Source organism: Eleginops maclovinus, chromosome 13 (assembly GCF_036324505.1).
Source record: "Eleginops maclovinus isolate JMC-PN-2008 ecotype Puerto Natales chromosome 13, JC_Emac_rtc_rv5, whole genome shotgun sequence".
Lineage (NCBI taxonomy): Eukaryota > Metazoa > Chordata > Actinopteri > Perciformes > Eleginopidae > Eleginops > Eleginops maclovinus.
The window spans coordinates 8,494,799-8,513,875 of NC_086361.1; the positions used below are offsets into that span (position 1 = coordinate 8,494,799).

The 19,077-nt window shown below is 43.5% G+C and overlaps 1 long non-coding RNA gene across 1 annotated transcript; it reads left to right on the plus strand.

Moving 5' to 3' along the window:
* The first annotated feature begins 7,909 nt into the window (after positions 1-7,909).
* LOC134874656 (uncharacterized) lies at positions 7,910-9,189 on the plus strand. Its single transcript, XR_010167099.1, has 3 exons — positions 7,910-8,020; positions 8,383-8,472; positions 9,064-9,189. It is a non-coding gene; the product is annotated as an uncharacterized LOC134874656 (long non-coding RNA).
* The last annotated feature ends 9,888 nt before the right edge of the window (positions 9,190-19,077 follow it).

Consider the following 19,077-nt stretch of genomic DNA (forward strand, 5'->3'; position numbering starts at 1 on the left):
TGTTTAGGAACCGGGACCTGACCAGTGCCCCCTGAACTTTAACGTCAGCAGGCTGGCTAGAGCCATCTTTTTCTCTTTGAGGATTTCAATATATCCTCGATCTCCTGTGGAATCGCTTATTGTTTCTAGTTCCACTATATCACTCTCCAGGTCTTTCATAGATCTGATGTTGTCCTGTGTGACATTGAGGGTGTGCTGTTGACAGAGCATTTTTATCTCAGTCTTACCATGGTCCCACCACTGCCTAAGACTGCTAAACTCTCCCTTCCTCTGTCTAAAAACACTCCAGAAATAAATAAGGGCCTCTTTAAAATGTTTATCAAATGTTAAAACAAATTAAAATGCCAATAAGCACTTCTCCGTAAAACATTTCTAATAAAAACATTACATAGAAGCAAAGAGTGATCTGTAAAACCAGCAGGGAGTATACTGCACATTTTAAAAGTGTTAAAATGATGCTTAAAGCAATAAATGCGATCTAGTCTGGCTGATGAAATCCTATTCTCTCGGATGTGGGACCAGGTGTACTGCCTATCGTCTGTGTGCATCCTTCTCCATACATCCACCAGGCCGTGGGAGTGGACCAGCTGCCTCAGAGCATGCTGGGAGCGGCTCTGTATGGTTGCGATCTAAAGATGCATTTTCCGTACAATTAAATCCCCACCCAAGAATAAAAAATCCTCCGCGACACAGCCGTTTAAAAACATCATTAACTTGACTGAAGGAGCTTGTGGAGTCCTTCGGTTACAGACAGAAGGGCCTGAAACATCAGTAATGCATAGACTGCTGAGAACTTATAGAGCTTTGCTCTGAGACCAACAGCCATGCACTGTAAAAAGAGATTTTGCCTGTTTGTTGTTTCAGCATATTATTCTTTGTCATTTTGACAAAGGATTGTTGAAGTAATTGAGATGACATGAAATGTCTAGTTAAAAACGTCTCAAATGCCAATTTGCAATTACATGCTCACCTGAATTAGTAATGTACGTCAACATGACTTTGGAGGTCATGCAGCTCGACCAACGGATTGATTACGTCATCGACGTTTTACGCTCTTATCTGTCCCTCCCATCTCCTCTCCCTCACTTTCGAATGCCACTGCAAGGCTACTACTTCATGGGAGCTGAGAAAGTTGTGAAATCTTTTTCTGAATCACGTACATTTTGGAAAGTAATTTGGAAAGTAATTTTGGAAACTCGAGCAAGGGAACGACGAACGAAGACGTTCATGGTGAGTTTGCGTTTGTTTTTTTTTATGTCAAGTTTTCTGTCGAGTTAATGGCGTTTGATGGTGGTTAGCTAACAAGTAATATAAACGCTTGAATTAAGATGTGCTGTGCTGTTTTTCCTCCTAACTAAGGAATGTAAGTGTTAAAACAGTTCTTCTCGTGACATTTTGTGTGTTTATTTTGATAATTTTTAGACTAATTCAGTTAAGAACCTGCAAAATTGCCGTGGGTTTTGCGCCTCGTGCTGTTAGACACATGTTTCAACATATTAGCTATAATTTAGCATATGGGCAGGCTACACGTGTGTAACGTGCACATATGCTAATGTATATTGGCTAACTTGTCTAAAATAGGCTAACAGCGGTGGCTGAACAGTTTTACAGTTGTTTTAAGAAACTCCATCATGTAACACTTGCATCTTTATTCTGATATAGATTTGTCGCTGACTGTCCACAACCGTCCTAGGTTACATTGCCACACTCGAACTGTCCTAGCACCACTTCTCCTGACTTGCAGACCACCCAAGGTAAGACTCCGACTAGCAGACTTTAAACCGGGTATAATTAAAATAGTTATGGTTTTTAGTTGTAACCGCTCCGCTTTCTAAGATTAGTTATGGTTTTTAGTTGTAAACCGCTCAGCTTTCTAGTTTCAGTTAATTAAATGCTCAGTTATTTTACCACCAAATTACAATTTGTGAATGATATTTAGAATAAGTTATTTCCAAGAGAACACAATTTAATGGCTTCAAACACAATATAATGTCAAGTTCAACTGCTGTATAAAAGCAATTTAGCGCTCGTGTTCGTGAGAATGTCTGAAAATCCTCACGCTTGTGGTTCTCTGTGGCTCGTGGCTGCGGCCGAACCACAGCCTTGGTTAACGTATGTTAGCTAATATGCACGTGTGAAGCCTGCACAATGCTATCGTATATTAGCTAACTTGTCTAACAGCTGTGGCTGAACAGTTTTACAGTTGTTTAACGAAGCTCCATCATGTAGCACTATTGCATCTTTATTTCTGATATAGATTTGTTGCTGACTGTCCACAACCGTACTAAGTTACATTGCCACACTCAAACTGTCCTAGCCCCACTTCTCCTGGACGTGCAGACAACCCAAGGTAAGACTCCGACTAGCAGACTTTAAAACCGCGTCATTAATTAATATGAGTTATCGTTTTTAGTTGTAACCTCTCTGCTTTCTAGTTTCAGTTAATAAATGCTCAGATATGCTACCACCAAATTAAATTGTGTGAATGATATTTAGAATAAATCAGTATAATTAAGAAATGATATTTGTGAATTATATTTAGAATAAATCAGTATAATTAAGAAATGATATTTGTGAATGATATTTAGAATCAGTATAATTAAGCAATATAGCGCTCGTGTTCGTGAGAAGGATGTCCACCGACTGTCTCACGAACACAAGCGCTATATTGCTTAATTATACTGATGATGCTAGTGGTGTCTGTACTGGATGGGTTAAGGAAGGTGAGGGTATCCCATGAGTTATGGAAAGGTGGCCTGAAAACAAGTAATATGAAGGTGTAGAAAAATATTGTTTATAGAAAGAAAATGTGGTGAAAGAAATATGATATTGATGAGTTTATCTGAACAATTTGTAATAATATTTATTACTGCGTTTATTCTTTTCATCTTTTAGGTCTACCTGATGACAATTGTAGCCATTTGTGCTTCGTTATTTGCGTGTATTTATTTTGATGTTGAATGAAAGTTGACTTGTAAGTGTGTATACTTTTTTTTGGGAAATCGTCAGAGAATCATTCAACATTATCCAAAGTATCCACAGACATTATGGAAGAAATTGTCCTTACCCTGCATTACAATGCCTGTGCACAAGTATTTCAGTGCAAATCTATTTGCGCGCATCCACTTGAAAGAGCATGGCTCATTGGGCAGAGTAGTGTCTTGTGAATTTAAAGTTAAATGCTTGTTGTGTGACTGAAAGAATCAGTGAGCCTAAAAAATATATTGCTCACCGTGGGAAACATCTGAGGAAGGAATAACGGGGAGCGGCCTTTTAACCATGTCGTTCAAATCACAGTTTATTCTATTTTACATCACACAAGTCCCGTTGTCACAACATTCTTACTTTAAAAGACTTAAAACCCGAATTACTGTCCAAGGTTGTGAAATTGAGAATTAACAGAATGTGAAACAGCTGAAACGCATTCAGATGTTGATGACAATGATTTTCATGTGTTACTTGATAATTCAGATATTCAACCAGAACACCTTGACATCACTCAAAAAATTCAGGAAAGGCTAGCATCATTACTTCTTGCGAATGCAAGCAGTTCTGCATGTTTCCAAAGTAGCCACAAATGAAATAGTCAGTGAAATTTATGACATCGGTGTTTTGATTGGCGAACTAACTGAGTATACAGTAAAGGATGTCCTAAAGCAGCACTGTTGTAATATTGATGAAAATACTATAACTTTAGTAACAGATGCCTTACTCAGCCTCAGTCCACTTGGCCCTATTTCCAGAGTGGGTGTTTGGGATAGATTATAAAAGATTGTCTTATTCAAAGAAAAAGGTGGTGTGATAGAGCCAGTTGAATATGTTTGGATTTGCCATTAAAGAAAACGTTTGTTTATGTCCCAATTCTAAAACATTGCAAAAATGGTTAAGTAGAGGGGATGTTATTGACAAGATTTTGGAAGACACGAGTACAGACTCCCAAACTGGCCATTACAGGACCGTATTTGATGGATCATATTCGAAAGAGAACCCACTTCTGTCTGGGGAGGATAAAAGTATTTCTTTAGGTCTGTATATTGATGACTTTGAAGTCTGTAACCCTTTAGGCACTTCAAGAAAAAAGCATAAATTGTGTGCAGTATACTGGGTGATTGCAAATTTACCTGCTAGGTACAGATCATCATTGCTAGCATATACCTTGCTCCGTTATGTAGAAGTGTTGATGTTAAGACATTTGGATACGAGAGGATTCTTGAACCACTTTTAAGAGATATCAAACTTTTTGAAAATCAAGGATTTTCATTAGCAGATTGGGAACCAGTATTAGGGGTACAGTGCTGTATGTGTCATCTGATAATTTGGGAGCACATTCACTTAGTGGTTTTCAGGAGTCATTTATTGTTGACAAGTTTTGTCGTTTTTGTTTAGTCAGCCGTAGTGACTTGCAGAGTTGTTCTGTGCAAAGGTCATCATTCTTATTGAGAACCCAAGAATCCTTCAATGAGAAAGTTTCCAGGCTGAGGAGAATGAACACTTGACAAAACGTGGATGGAGTGAAAAGAGACTGTGTATTAAACAAAGGAGCGGACGTTCATTGTATAAACAGGGTTTCCCCCTACTTTTTGCATGACCTTCTAGATGGTATTGTGCTCTCTCGAGCTGTGTTTGTGTTTAAAAAAAAAACTAATTAGAACTGAAATTACTTTACTGTGGATTATTGAATAATTTGTACACGTTTTTCCCGTAATTTTCAGACAGAACTAACCGTCCACGACATTTTCAGAGAAAGTGCTTTTGAAGAAACTATTGGAGGCAACGCCTTGAGAATTGGCTCTTTTAGTTTGTTGCCTCAGTCATAGGGGTTGTCGTTCCAGAAAATGATGATGCAGGTCTGTTATTCTGAGCTTAAAGACATAGGTGGAACTCTTGCCTCACCTCCTTGTCAGAGAAAGCCCTTTGTTTACCATCGATGCCAAAATAAAGTAACACAGAAACTAATTGCGAAATGTGTTTCCAGACTTGAGACGGAAACCCAAACTCCATTGCTAACACTACACTCTTTTAATTCCTCTGCTTTGAACCACTTGTAGATGTTTTGGACGCTACGGTTTGAAGCGAAACATAGCTATTTCAAGAAAGTGGTTATGAACGTCAAAACTTCAAAACAGTCTATTAACTCTTTCTCTCAGACTTGAGGCGGAGGAGGGGGGCATACAACCTGGAACTGCCCCTGCTTGTTTAAACCCACATGGAAGTACAAGGAGTAGCAAATTTTCTCTGGACATTCTGACTCTACATTAAGCAAATTATGAGAAACAATGTGGAACTCTGAACAGTGGTATCTCTGGCCACAACTGCTTACATACATGAACTAGATATACCCGGGGGAAAGTTTGTGTCAGTGGGAAGTACAAGTGGACTTTCCTGATTTTTGAAGATTGTGCTGTGGTTGCTGTATGCACAAGCTATCTTTCTCTTGATATTTCTCAGCCTGGTATTGGAGCCCTACGTTTACGAAGTCCTTCAAGAGAGTCCCTGCCCAACCTGATGGTAGCTGAACTGAAGAGTTGAACCATTACATTCCATTGTCAGCATACACTGTGAAGGACGACATCTAATTTCCCCTAAAGCATTTCTTGTACTTAAGGTAAGCTTTTTATTTATATACAGTGGTATAATCTCTTATCTATATATATATCCTCTCAGAATTGAGTACCCACAAGCATTTTTCTAGAATACTGATCTTTTGATGACAACAACAACACACTTTGCCCTGCATTGTAAAGAAGTGGTACATTCTGTAGTAAATAGTCTAAATTTGTATGTCCCTTATAATTAACAAACAGCTGGCAACGTAATGAGTACACCCTGTGAATAATGTACCCAAAGTGTCAATATTGTGTGGCCACCATTATTTTCTTTTTTCACCATTAAAGTGTCATTTCTTCAGGGTTGTCCATCAAAAGATAAAGATTTTAGAAAAAAGCGCCAGGCTCTACTCAAGTCTGTGAAATAACCTGTGTGTGTGTGTGAGAAGATTATTTCACATTATGGTTCAAGTTGGATCATATCAGATCCCGCCCCAACCAAAATCGCACTCCAAATCCTGATCATGACTACATGATGTTTCCGCCTTTATTTCCTTTTGGAGAAACCTTGAAAATGTGTATGCCTTAATAATGACCACACGCTCAGTCTGTGATATAATGTTCTAATTATTTATTTTTAGACCAGGTTCGTCATGCTGCTGCGCATCATTTTGAGAGAAGATGATATTAGAAAAGTTAACATTGAAAAACTTGCCTGAGAATGTGGATGAGTTCTACTTAACCATAAGGACCAAACTTGGACTGGAGGGAGACTTCGTGCTCAGTATCAAGACCCTGACTTTGGGAATGACCTGTGCAATTTAAGTTGCATGTCAGAACTTCCAAAAGAGAAAGCAACTTTGAAAGTGTGCACCAAGGTACGTGAATGTTACCACACAGACTCAACTTTAGACACAGCAAGTCTGTCATCATCTTCCCTTGAGGAGGCCCTTCTGGTCTCAAAACCCGTCAGTTGCCTCAGCCATTTGTCATTTCTGCCTTTTCGTATGATGTGGAGTTAAAGCTGAAGCAAGGAAATGAAGCCTACAATAGAGATGGGAACCCTTCTGGACATATCCAAAAACATGAAGTCTGACATTTTAGACAAATTAGCAGAAGCCATGTATGCGTACAATCCCTACCCCACACGTGAAGACTTTGATAATGTGGCCCAAGCTCTCGTTCAAAAACATCCTTGTCTGAAGGAACCTGGCTCCGACCGTGGGTGGTATTGCTGGAAGTTTAGCTTGCAATTCAAAATGGCCAACTTCCGCCAGAAGCTGCGAGTGGCCGGGTGCTCCGAAGTCATGATCAATGCCCGTACCTCTGGACCACATTCAAAAAAACTCAAGAGGGCCAAAAAATCTGAAGTGAACTTTCTGCCAGGTAAGACACTGAAGACGGCATAGGCTATTATTACATTTGTAAAAAGGCATAGCCTGGGAGTGCGTTTACTTTCTCCTCACTTACTATTTCCCTTGTTTACGCACCCAAACCCATTCATTTTAATTTTAGTTGAGCGCACCATTCCTCTCTTCTTGCCAGATTTTCCAGACGGGAAAGCCCAATGTGACCTTGAAATGGAGAGGTCTGCCTTGGTCGTTGAGATGAAGAAAAGAAAAATTGATTGGAAGCAAACTGGTAAAATGATGACGAGTACTTTCCGCTGCGGAGAAAAGAAATAATTGAAGATGAGCCTTTTGTGGAACAAGTCAAAGAAAGGTGGCCAGCCTTGTTCACAGAACAGCAGGTAAAGAAAGACATGGTTTCTTAAATGAGATTTCGCTCTAGTTTTGATTATGTGAAGTGGGGTTATACAGGGGTTAAAGTTATCTGTTGCTACAGTGAAAATCAGTCAGTTGGTCACTATCAATCAGATTACTTTTTGTGCTTTAATCCCTGGATTATGAGGTATTTGCCCATAGTTAGTTAATTTCTACAGTAGATGGCGGCCAGCACATCTGTTTGGAGAAATGGCAGGAGAACCAGTGTCAGAACCTTAGCCGTGCATAGCTGTGGACCAGGTCGGCAGTGAAATGTACTTCTGACATCTAAAATAATGGATATCAGATTATGCTATGTTTAGAATATCCACATCACCTTGCTGTCTGACTTGTATTCTGGTGCCTGTCTCTGCATCTCCAAACTGGGTGTGTTCTGACAAGGATATACTGTGAGGACTTCATTGGCTATGAATAAATACCTCCTACAATCGCACTAATTTGAGCTATGTTGTGAGGTTGATGAATTGATTCAAAGTGTCCAGTTTAAAGCACCAATTTACAAGCAGTCATTGTCATTTCTTTCCCCCTGACCCGCAGATTGAAGCAGAATTTGCTCGGCTTACATACGTTGACCTGAAGAGCTCCTTCTTCTCTGGGCTGGACCAGTACCTGACAAGGTTCCTTGAGCTGTACAAAGCCAAGAGTAGCATCGTGGGATTGACCAGGCTGATGAGCTGTCTTAATGATGATGTAAGTGTTCAAATGGTTCCATGCTTCTCACATTTCATGTTATCATCTTCGACACCATATACAGTCCAGGGAGGAACTTTCACTAATGTTTGAATTTGACAGCACTGTTCCCATTTGTGCTGCAATGTTCCCAGCCTGACCTGTACCTGATGTGTTCAGACTAAAGTTTGTTATGTATACATATGGCTCTCCCCGAGGTTATATTGATATTGAAGGACTGGCCTTGTTATGGGTTTTTATATACCTGGGTTTACATTTTGATACTGTATTTAAGTAATATTTTTATCAGTTTACAAACAGATGGCGCTCGATATACATTAGGTGGTGTGCTGTTCATTTATTTATTCCTCTATTGAATTCAGAGCTCCACACAAACAAAGAGGACCATTGTTCTACTGGGCCTTCCCCACTTCCTTAAAGAAGATCCCTCACGTGTATTTAAGACAATACAGGTAAGAATACTTCAATGTCTTTATTAAAATGATCAGGAACAAGTTCATTTAAACTGGTCTGTAGGTTCTGCAAAGTGATACCTACTCAAGCATACTTAATAAATATGTTCTTGCCACCGCCAACAACACCCCACACCCTCAAACATCACTGCTCTACTCCACACCCTCACTCCACTACCCCTTTGCCAACACCACCCCACACACAAACATCACTCCAATACCGAGCCCCCACTGTGATTCCTCACGCCACACTCTCAAACCCCCCTGCCAGTGCCACCCCATGTCTTTCCACAAAGTATAATAGGACTTGTCACAAACCACGCTATTCTTCAATTCTAGACTATACCTCGTGCTATAGAGCGCTGATATCCCAAAAAATAGTTAAGCATTCAAGAGCAATGCCATTGCTCCTCACCATTGTCCAAAGGCAACAGTTTGGCAGTTTTATAAATTGTTTAAAGATAAATGTAAAAGCATTGTGCTTTAGAATAGACATGATGGAAGATATATCCTTGTAACATGGTTGTAGATGCCAACATTGAACTGGTCTTTAAGTAAGATATTTTTTGCTCTCTTTCAAATCTTGTCTAGGCCACAGATGATCAAGCCACGGTCTGTAAGGGTATGAAAGTCGGTGTTTTGATGGTGAAAGACGGAGAAGAGGACATTGCCACAGCAGTCGTCCTTGAGGAAGAAGTGATCTTGCCCGAAGTGAAGGACGTCCCTCATGCCATTGCCTTGCTTTAAGATGGCGCCGAGGATGGCTGCCGTGTCTCGAGCTCCTCAACAACTCCACATCTTAGTGTTTTTATTGTTTTACTTTGTTGGTTGTTAACTTTTTTTTGCAACATGCAAACCGCCCAAGCGAGCCCTATCATCCAATATGATAGAGAACAACTTTTACACATCAGGTCGCTGGTGGACAGCAATAATCCACGACGACCTGCAAACAATGGAGAGTCTCCGTGTTTACCTGCTGGAGCTCTACCTGTGGAGCGCAGGAGGAAGAGACCACGAGGTTCCCGGGCCGGGGTCCTGGTCAGGCTGAGGAAACGTGAAAACAGGCCTCCTCTACCGAGTTTACTTCTGGCAAATGTCCAATCCCTGGATAATAAGCTGGACGAACTCCGTAGCAGGGTGGCATTTCAACGGGACATTAAGACCTGTAATGTTTTGGTTTTCACGGAGACTTGGCTCGACCCCACGATACCGGACGCCGCCATTGCTCCACACGGATTCTCCATTCATCACCAGGACCGGACAGTAAACTCAGGGAAGAGCAAGGGAGGAGGTGTCTGCTTCATGATTAACAACAACTGGTGCTCAGATGTGGAGATAATTTCTTCGGACTGTTCTCCCAGCCTAGAGCACATCATGATCGGATGCCGGCCTTTTTATCTGCCGAGGGAGTTCACATCTGTTGTTCTAACAGCAGTGTATATTCCGCCGCACGCTGACAACAACACAGCGCTGGAGGAGCTGTATGGGATTATCGACAGGACAGAGACTTCTCGGCCAGAGGCCGCATTTATTGTGGCCGGGGATTTTAACAGAGCCAACATGAAGAAAGTCCTGCCGAAATACTATCAGCACGTCAGCTGCCCCACGCGCGGTGGAAATACACTGGACCATGTTTACACTCCTTTCCGGCATGGATATAAAGCCCTCCCCCGCCCCCCCTTCGGCAAGTCAGACCACATATCTCTTCTTCTGCTCCCCGTTTACCGGCAGAGACTGAAGAGGGACCGACCTGTGACAAGGACAGTGCAGCGTTGGTCCGAGCAGTCTGACTCTGCTCTCCGCCACTGCTTTGGCATCACGGAGTGGTGTGTGTTTGAGGAGGACGATATAAACACACACACTGACGCGGTCATTTGCTACATCGGCAAATGCATCGATGACGTCGTGCCGCGGATTACTGTACGGACATTCCCAAATGAGAAGCCCTGGATAAACGGCGAGGTCCGAGCTAAACTTAAAGCACGGGCCATCGCGCACAGCGGCGGTGATTTGGATGAGTACAGGAATTCCAGGTATGCACTCCGGAGAGCTATTAGCAGTGCGAAAAGACAATACAGGGACAAGGTGGAGTCGAACTACAAGGGCTCCAACGCCAGAAATATGTGGTCTGGACTAAAAACAATAACAGACTACAAAAGGACAACGAGTGGTGCTGAGGAAGTGTCTGCATCTCTCCCAGATGAACTGAACACATTTTATGCACGCTTTGAGAAGCCCCCGGCTGTGGAGGCACAAAAGGCCCAGGATCCCTGCTCACTGGTTTTAACCAGTGCAGATGTGTGTAGATCTCTGAAAAGGATCAACGCACACAGGGCTCCAGGACCTGATGGCATCCCTGGCCGTGCTCTCAAGGTGTGTGCAGTTCAGCTGGCAGATGTGTTCACAGACATTTTCAATAGGTCACTGCTCCAGTCTGTAGTCCCCACATGTTTTAAAGAGTCCATCATTGTCCCTGTCCCCAAAAAGACAAAACCCATCTGCCTCAATGACTACCGCCCAGTTGCACTCACCTCCATCATCATGAAGTGCTTTGAGCGGTTAGTCAAAACTTTTATCACCTCCTCCCTCCCTGACTCACTGGACCCCCTGCAGTTTGCCTACAGAGCAAACAGGTCCACGGATGATGCCATCTCCCTCACCCTCCACACTGCCCTCTCCCACCTGGACCAGAGGAACACTTATGTGAGAATGCTGTTCATTGACTACAGTTCAGCATTCAACACCATTGTGCCCTCCAAGCTCATCATTAAGCTCAGGGACCTTGGGCTCAACAGCGCCCTCTGTGATTGGATCATGAGCTTCCTGACGGGCAGATCCCAGGCAGTGCGGATGGGGAACATCACATCCTCCACCTTGACCCTCAACACCGGAGCCCCTCAGGGTTGTGTGCTCAGCCCTCTCCTCTACTCCCTGTTCACGCACGACTGCGTGGCCACACACAGCTCCAACACCATCATCAAGTTTGCTGACGACACGACCGTCATCGGCCTGATCACAGACGGCGACGAGACGGCGTACAGAGAGGAGGTCAGAGCCCTGACATCTTGGTGCCAGGACAACAACCTCCATCTCAACGTCAGCAAAACAAAGGAGCTGATTGTGGACTACAGGAAGAGGCAGAGAGAGGCACACACACCCATCACCATCGACGGGACTCCTGTGGAGAGAGTCAGCAGCTTCAGGTTCCTCGGGGTAAACATCAGTGAGGACCTGACATGGACACATCACACCAGGGTGATATCGAAGACGGCTCGACAGCGGCTCTTCTTCCTCCGCAGGCTGCGGAAGTTCAACATGGACTCCAGGATACTCTGCAACTTCTACAGGTGCACCATCGAGAGTATCCTGACTGGCTGCATCACCGCCTGGTATGGAAGTTGCACCGCCCTCAACCGTAAGACTCTACAGAGGGTGGTGAAAACTGCTCAGCACATCACCAGGACGGAGCTGCCATCCATGGAGGACCTCTACACCCAGCGGTGTAGGAAGAAGGCCGGTAGGATATTAAAGGACCCCCATCACCCCAGCAACAATCTGTTCTGTCTGCTGCCGTCTGGCAGACGGTACCGCAGCATCCGGACCAAGACCACCAGACTCAGAGACAGTTTTATACCACAGGCTATAAGACTACTGAACTCCTGAGCTCTGTGAATGTCTACTCACATCTGTTTATAGTACACACATACATATATATATATTATACACATCTGCCATACATATCTGTTTATAGTACACATTCAAGGTTTCAAGGTTTCAAGGTTTTATTTGTCATATGCACAGCAGATACAGCGTATATGTTGGCAATGAAAATCTTATGTCGCGTGCTCCTCCAACAACTCAACATACATGGTGCAAAAGATAAATAAAATAGTGAAAAAGAGAGAAGAATATTTACAATATTAACAATAAAGATTTGAGGATGTGAAATATATACATATGTGGAATACATTGAGAGTATTTAAATACTTTACACTGTGGAATGAGGAGGTATGGACAGATGCATATATTATGTATAACAGATGTATATGGCAGATATGTATAATATACAGATATGTGTACTATAAACAGATATGTATGGCAGATGTGTATAATATATATATATATGTATGTGTGTACTATAAACAGATGTGAGTAGACATTCACAGAGCTCAGGAGTTCAGTAGTCTTATAGCCTGTGGTATAAAACTGTCCCTGAGTCTGGTGGTCTTGGTCCGGATGCTGCGGTACCGTCTGCCAGACGGCAGCAGACAGAACAGATTGTTGCTGGGGTGATGGGGGTCCTTTAATATCCTACCGGCCTTCTTCCTACACCGCTGGGTGTAGAGGTCCTCCATGGATGGCAGCTCCGTCCTGGTGATGTGCTGAGCAGTTTTCACCACCCTCTGTAGAGTCTTACGGTTGAGGGCGGTGCAACTGCCATACCAGGCGGTGATGCAGCCAGTCAGGATACTCTCGATGGTGCACCTGTAGAAGTTGCAGAGTATCCTGGAGTCCATGTTGAACTTCCGCAGCCTGCGGAGGAAGAAGAGCCGCTGTCGAGCCGTCTTGGATATGACCCTGGTGTGATGTGTCCATGTCAGGTCCTCACTGATGTTTACCCCGAGGAACCTGAAGCTGCTGACTCTCTCCACAGGAGTCCCGTCGATGGTGATGGGTGTGTGTGCCTCTCTCTGCCTCTTCCTGTAGTCCACAATCAGCTCCTTTGTTTTGCTGACGTTGAGATGGAGGTTGTTGTCCTGGCACCAAGATGTCAGGGCTCTGACCTCCTCTCTGTACGCCGTCTCGTCGCCGTCTGTGATCAGGCCGATGACGGTCGTGTCGTCAGCAAACTTGATGATGGTGTTGGAGCTGTGTGTGGCCACGCAGTCGTGCGTGAACAGGGAGTAGAGGAGAGGGCTGAGCACACAACCCTGAGGGGCTCCGGTGTTGAGGGTCAAGGTGGAGGATGTGATGTTCCCCATCCGCACTGCCTGGGATCTGCCCGTCAGGAAGCTCATGATCCAGTCACAGAGGGCGCTGTTGAGCCCAAGGTCCCTGAGCTTAATGATGAGCTTGGAGGGCACAATGGTGTTGAATGCTGAACTGTAGTCAATGAACAGCATTCTCACATAAGTGTTCCTCTGGTCCAGGTGGGAGAGGGCAGTGTGGAGGGTGAGGGAGATGGCATCATCCGTGGACCTGTTTGCTCTGTAGGCAAACTGCAGGGGGTCCAGTGAGTCAGGGAGGGAGGAGGTGATAAAAGTTTTGACTAACCGCTCAAAGCACTTCATGATGATGGAGGTGAGTGCAACTGGGCGGTAGTCATTGAGGCAGATGGGTTTTGTCTTTTTGGGGACAGGGACAATGATGGACTCTTTAAAACATGTGGGGACTACAGACTGGAGCAGTGACCTATTGAAAATGTCTGTGAACACATCTGCCAGCTGAACTGCACACACCTTGAGAGCACGGCCAGGGATGCCATCAGGTCCTGGAGCCCTGTGTGCGTTGATCCTTTTCAGAGATCTACACACATCTGCACTGGTTAAAACCAGTGAGCAGGGATCCCGGGCCTTCTGTGCCTCCACAGCCGGGGGCTTCTCAAAGCGTGCATAAAATGTGTTCAGTTCATCTGGGAGAGATGCAGACACTTCCTCAGCACCACTCGTTGTCCTTTTGTAGTCAGTTATTGTTTTTAGTCCAGACCACATATTTCTGGCGTTGGAGCCCTTGTAGTTCGACTCCACCTTGTCCCTGTATTGTCTTTTTGCACTGCTAATAGCTCTCCGGAGTGCATACCTGGAATTCCTGTACTCATCCAAATCACCGCCGCTGTGCGCGATGGCCCGTGCTTTAAGTTTAGCTCGGACCTCGCCGTTTATCCAGGGCTTCTCATTTGGGAATGTCCGTACAGTAATCCGCGGCACGACGTCATCGATGCATTTGCCGATGTAGCAAATGACCGCGTCAGTGTGTGTGTTTATATCGTCCTCCTCAAACACACACCACTCCGTGATGCCAAAGCAGTGGCGGAGAGCAGAGTCAGACTGCTCGGACCAACGCTGCACTGTCCTTGTCACAGGTCGGTCCCTCTTCAGTCTCTGCCGGTAAACGGGGAGCAGAAGAAGAGATATGTGGTCTGACTTGCCGAAGGGGGGGCGGGGGAGGGCTTTATATCCATGCCGGAAAGGAGTGTAAACATGGTCCAGTGTATTTCCACCGCGCGTGGGGCAGCTGACGTGCTGATAGTATTTCGGCAGGACTTTCTTCATGTTGGCTCTGTTAAAATCCCCGGCCACAATAAATGCGGCCTCTGGCCGAGAAGTCTCTGTCCTGTCGATAATCCCATACAGCTCCTCCAGCGCTGTGTTGTTGTCAGCGTGCGGCGGAACATACACTGCTGTTAGAACAACAGATGTGAACTCCCTCGGCAGATAAAAAGGCCGGCATCCGATCATGATGTGCTCTAGGCTGGGAGAACAGTCCGAAGAAATGATCTCCACATCTGAGCACCAGTTGTTGTTAATCATGAAGCAGACACCTCCTCCCTTGCTCTTCCCTGAGTTTATTGTCCGGTCCTGGCGATGAATGGAGAATCCGTGTGGAGCAATGGCGGCGTCCGGTATCGTGGGGTCGAGCCAAGTCTCCGTGAAAACCAAAACATTACAGGTCTTAATGTCCCGTTGAAATGCCACCCTGCTACGGAGTTCGTCCAGCTTATTATCCAGGGATTGGACATTTGCCAGAAGTAAACTCGGTAGAGGAGGCCTGTTTTCACGTTTCCTCAGCCTGACCAGGACCCCGGCCCGGGAGCCTCGTGGTCTCTTCCTCCTGCGCTCCACAGCTAGAGCTCCAGCAGGTAAACACGGAGACTCTCCATTGTTTGCAGGTCGTCGTGGATTATTGCTGTCCACCAGCGACCTGATGTGTAAAAGTTGTTCTCTATCATATTGGATGATAGGGCTCGCTTGGGCGGTTTGCATGTTGCAAAAAAAAGTTAAAAACAACCAACAAAGTAAAACAATAAAAACACTAAGATGTGGAGTTGGTGAGGAGCTCGAGACACGGCAGCCATCCTCGGCGCCATCTTGCTCTACATATCTATATATTGTACATATCTGCCATATACATCTGTTATACATAATATATGCATCTGTCCATACCTCCTCATTCAACAGTGTAAAGTATTTAAATACTTTCAATGTATTCCACATATGTATATATTTCACATCTTCAAATCTTTATTGTTGATATTGTAAATATTCTTCTCTCTTTTTGCACTATTTTATTTATCTTATTTGCACCATGTATGTTGAGTTGTTGGAGGAGCACGCGACATAAGATTTTCATTGCCAACATATATGCTGTGTCTGCTGTGCATATGACAAATAAAACCTTGAAACCTTGAATTGAAACCTTGCTAATGGGTCTTCTTTTTGCCCTCAACATAGACTATCCTAAAGAATTGAGGTATACATTTGAAGTTACTCAGAAGGTCCTGATGAACATCGGTGGAGGGCAGTGTTCTTCACTTGTCCATGGATTGAGAAACAGACTCTTGCGAAAAACTTTGTAATATGGCATAAGACGTTTGAGCTCAACATGGTTAAACTCGGTTGGTTGAATTGTGCAAAAATCTTTTTTTGCTTGTTTGATTTTTAACAAGGTTTTTACCCGAGTAAGATAAGAAGACTGGTGTGAAATGTTCTCTCTGCATTGCCAAACGTCTAAAACTGTCAGATTTAATAATAGCGGTAAATTATCTTTTGTAATCACAATGGAATAAAAAAGACCCCAAGAAACAATTAGGCAATATCTGAGAAGGAGGTAAGAATGGCTGGTGGAATAAAGTTTCCCTGACTTGTAAATGTAAATGCATACACACACACACAAGCTTGAATGTTTTGAATGCTCAGCATCTGACCCCAGTGAGATATGACCGAAGGAGGTCTGTAGTTCTGTGTGAACCAAATGTTTGTCTGGTCAATAAAAAAGTAGTGTGATGCAAGCAAACACTAAAGACTTGTAGTGTGCTCTCTCTCTTATCACATCTGCAAATAACAGGCATCTTAGAACCTGTGAGTACACTTGAAGTGTGGATTCCTTTTTCATTGACCTTCAGTGCAGGGTAGAGTAATAGTATAATTTCAAATCATTTACAGTATTTTTTCAATTGACAAATTTCATTTTCAAGTATTTTTACATTTTATTACGTTTTTACTTAATGCCTAAAACTTAAAACTGTCATTAGGTTTGTAACAAGGTTTGTTTCTAGTGTTCCTTTCCTGTCCAAGATGAACATGAAATCATATTTACATTAATCACTGTTTCTAAAGTGACATGGCTTATCTTTTTTATAGGCATCTATTTACTAATCATGTTTTTTTTTAATGATATGGTGAAATGGATTTTAAGTGTAATCAACTTTAACCAGGCCACATTAGTTATGTTGAAATTGACTAAGTTCAAAGAAATATTGTTTAATAAGTTCATTCAATTAGTATATTTAATGCAAATCACCAGACACATTCAATTAAGATAAAGTAGATTCATATGTTCAAACAACTAAACTAAGCAGTTCAATCCAATAACTAATCCATATCAAATAGACTAAATGAAGGTTTACTGAACTTACCATTTTTCATTATGCTGAAATACATTTTTAAGTTCAGCCCAAAAGCAAAAGAAGTTCCATCAATTATTAATTTCAAATCAACCCAACTAAAGCAGAGGTTTACATAACAAGAGATTTTTAATCAAGACAACATAAAGTAGTGTTAGAACAACAAATTATGTTTGTTCAATTGACTTAGAATTTTAAGGCAGCCCTTTAACTTATATTTTTATGGCTGGCTTCCGGTTTGAGCATGTAGAAGGAGGACGCAGTTGCTATCAGCTCCGCATTTTTCATAATATTTTACTAAGATAACGCCGAATTTTATTTAAACTTTGGTACAGACTACATTGATAGAGTTAAACGGAACAATATTGCACACCGTTACGATGAGCAAGGGTGGACGGATCGGTAAAACCCAGCAGCGAATGACTGATTCATTCCCGGGACTCGAGGACAAGCAGAAAATGTCGTCGACGGGGCCTACACAGTTAACGGCTGAGATGCTAGTCATTGAGCTCCAGAAATTGAGCGAAAGTCTTAAGGAAGATTTCAACGCTGCCTTGTCGGAAGCCATGGCCCCGATACTCCCAACACTTGAATCTATAACCAACACTGTGGCGACTCACACCGCCACCATATCACAGATCGAGAGCACACTGTCTTCCCACTCAGATGACATCGTTAGCCTGCAGCAAGACGTGGCGACCTTGAAGAACCAGCTAGCCTCCGTGTCGGATGATAACTCAGCGCTACACGCTACAGTGGAGGACTTGATATCGCGCTCCAAGCGTCAGAACCTCAGAGTCGTGGGTATTCCTGAAGATATGGAAGGTGCAAACGCTAGGCAGTTTATGTCTCAGTTATTCAAGGAGGTGGCTGGAGATGTCTTACCTGACTCCGGCCCGGAGCTCGATCGCGCACATCGCAGCCTGAGACCCAGACCCAGCCAGGGCTCTCGGCCCATAATTGTCCGTTTCCATCGCTACGTTGAGAAGGAGCAGGTTTTGAAATGGGCCAAGGAACACCGGGAGATGTCCTACCGAGGGCACAGGATCAAATTCTACGAGGATTTCAGCGCCACTATTGCTAAGAAGAGAGCCGCTTTCAATAATGTGAAGTCCCAGCTTTACAAAAAAGGAGTGCGATTCGGCATGATTTACCCCGCCCGGCTGAGAGTCACCTTCAACGGTATGGTCCACTTGTTTGACACTCCCGAGCTGGCTGATCGCTTCTATCAAGAACGCATTCATAAGACTTAAGCTGCCGTGTTTCCATTTCGCTACGGGTTGATTTTACTTTTTTTGATAACTCCGTTGTTGCCTACGGGTGTGTTTTTGCTAGGCTAGGCTAATTCCGTTTAGCCTGCTCACCAAGCCCGTGTTTTTCTGTTTGGACTCATCATTTTTTCCGGGTGAGTGCAGCACTGTCCTCTGCTGGTGTTTAGTCACCTGCCAGCATTTGTTCTGTTGGACTGTAGATCGTTGCCAATTTGTCTGTTCTAAAAACAGAATCGTTCTAGTGGTGTTTAATTTAATTTGATATTGTAGGAGGGGATACCACTGCGTGGTCAACTGGTTGTTTAGCAAAGGTTTATCCTGCTACTCACTTTGCTAACCGCAATGTTGAGCTTAAGGTTTTCTTTGTTTTCATTTGTCCTCAAAGATATGTGTTTTTTCTTTTTCAGTAGAGGGTTATTTTGGGAAAAGGTTGGGTGTTTGTCTAGGGGAGGGTCTTTGTTTTTAATATCTAATGTTACTGGTGTGTATGATGCTTGTCCACTACGCTTGTTATGTTACATATGGTTGATGATTTTAATTAATGACTAACCAGAATACAGGTCAGAGAGGGTCTGTAGGCTCTGTTAGATTTATTAGCTGGAATGTCAGGGGACTGGGAGGACCAATTAAGAGGTCGAGAGTGTTCTCACACCTAAAAAGTCTCAATACTGATATTGCTTTTCTCCAGGAAACGCACCTTTGTGTGAATGA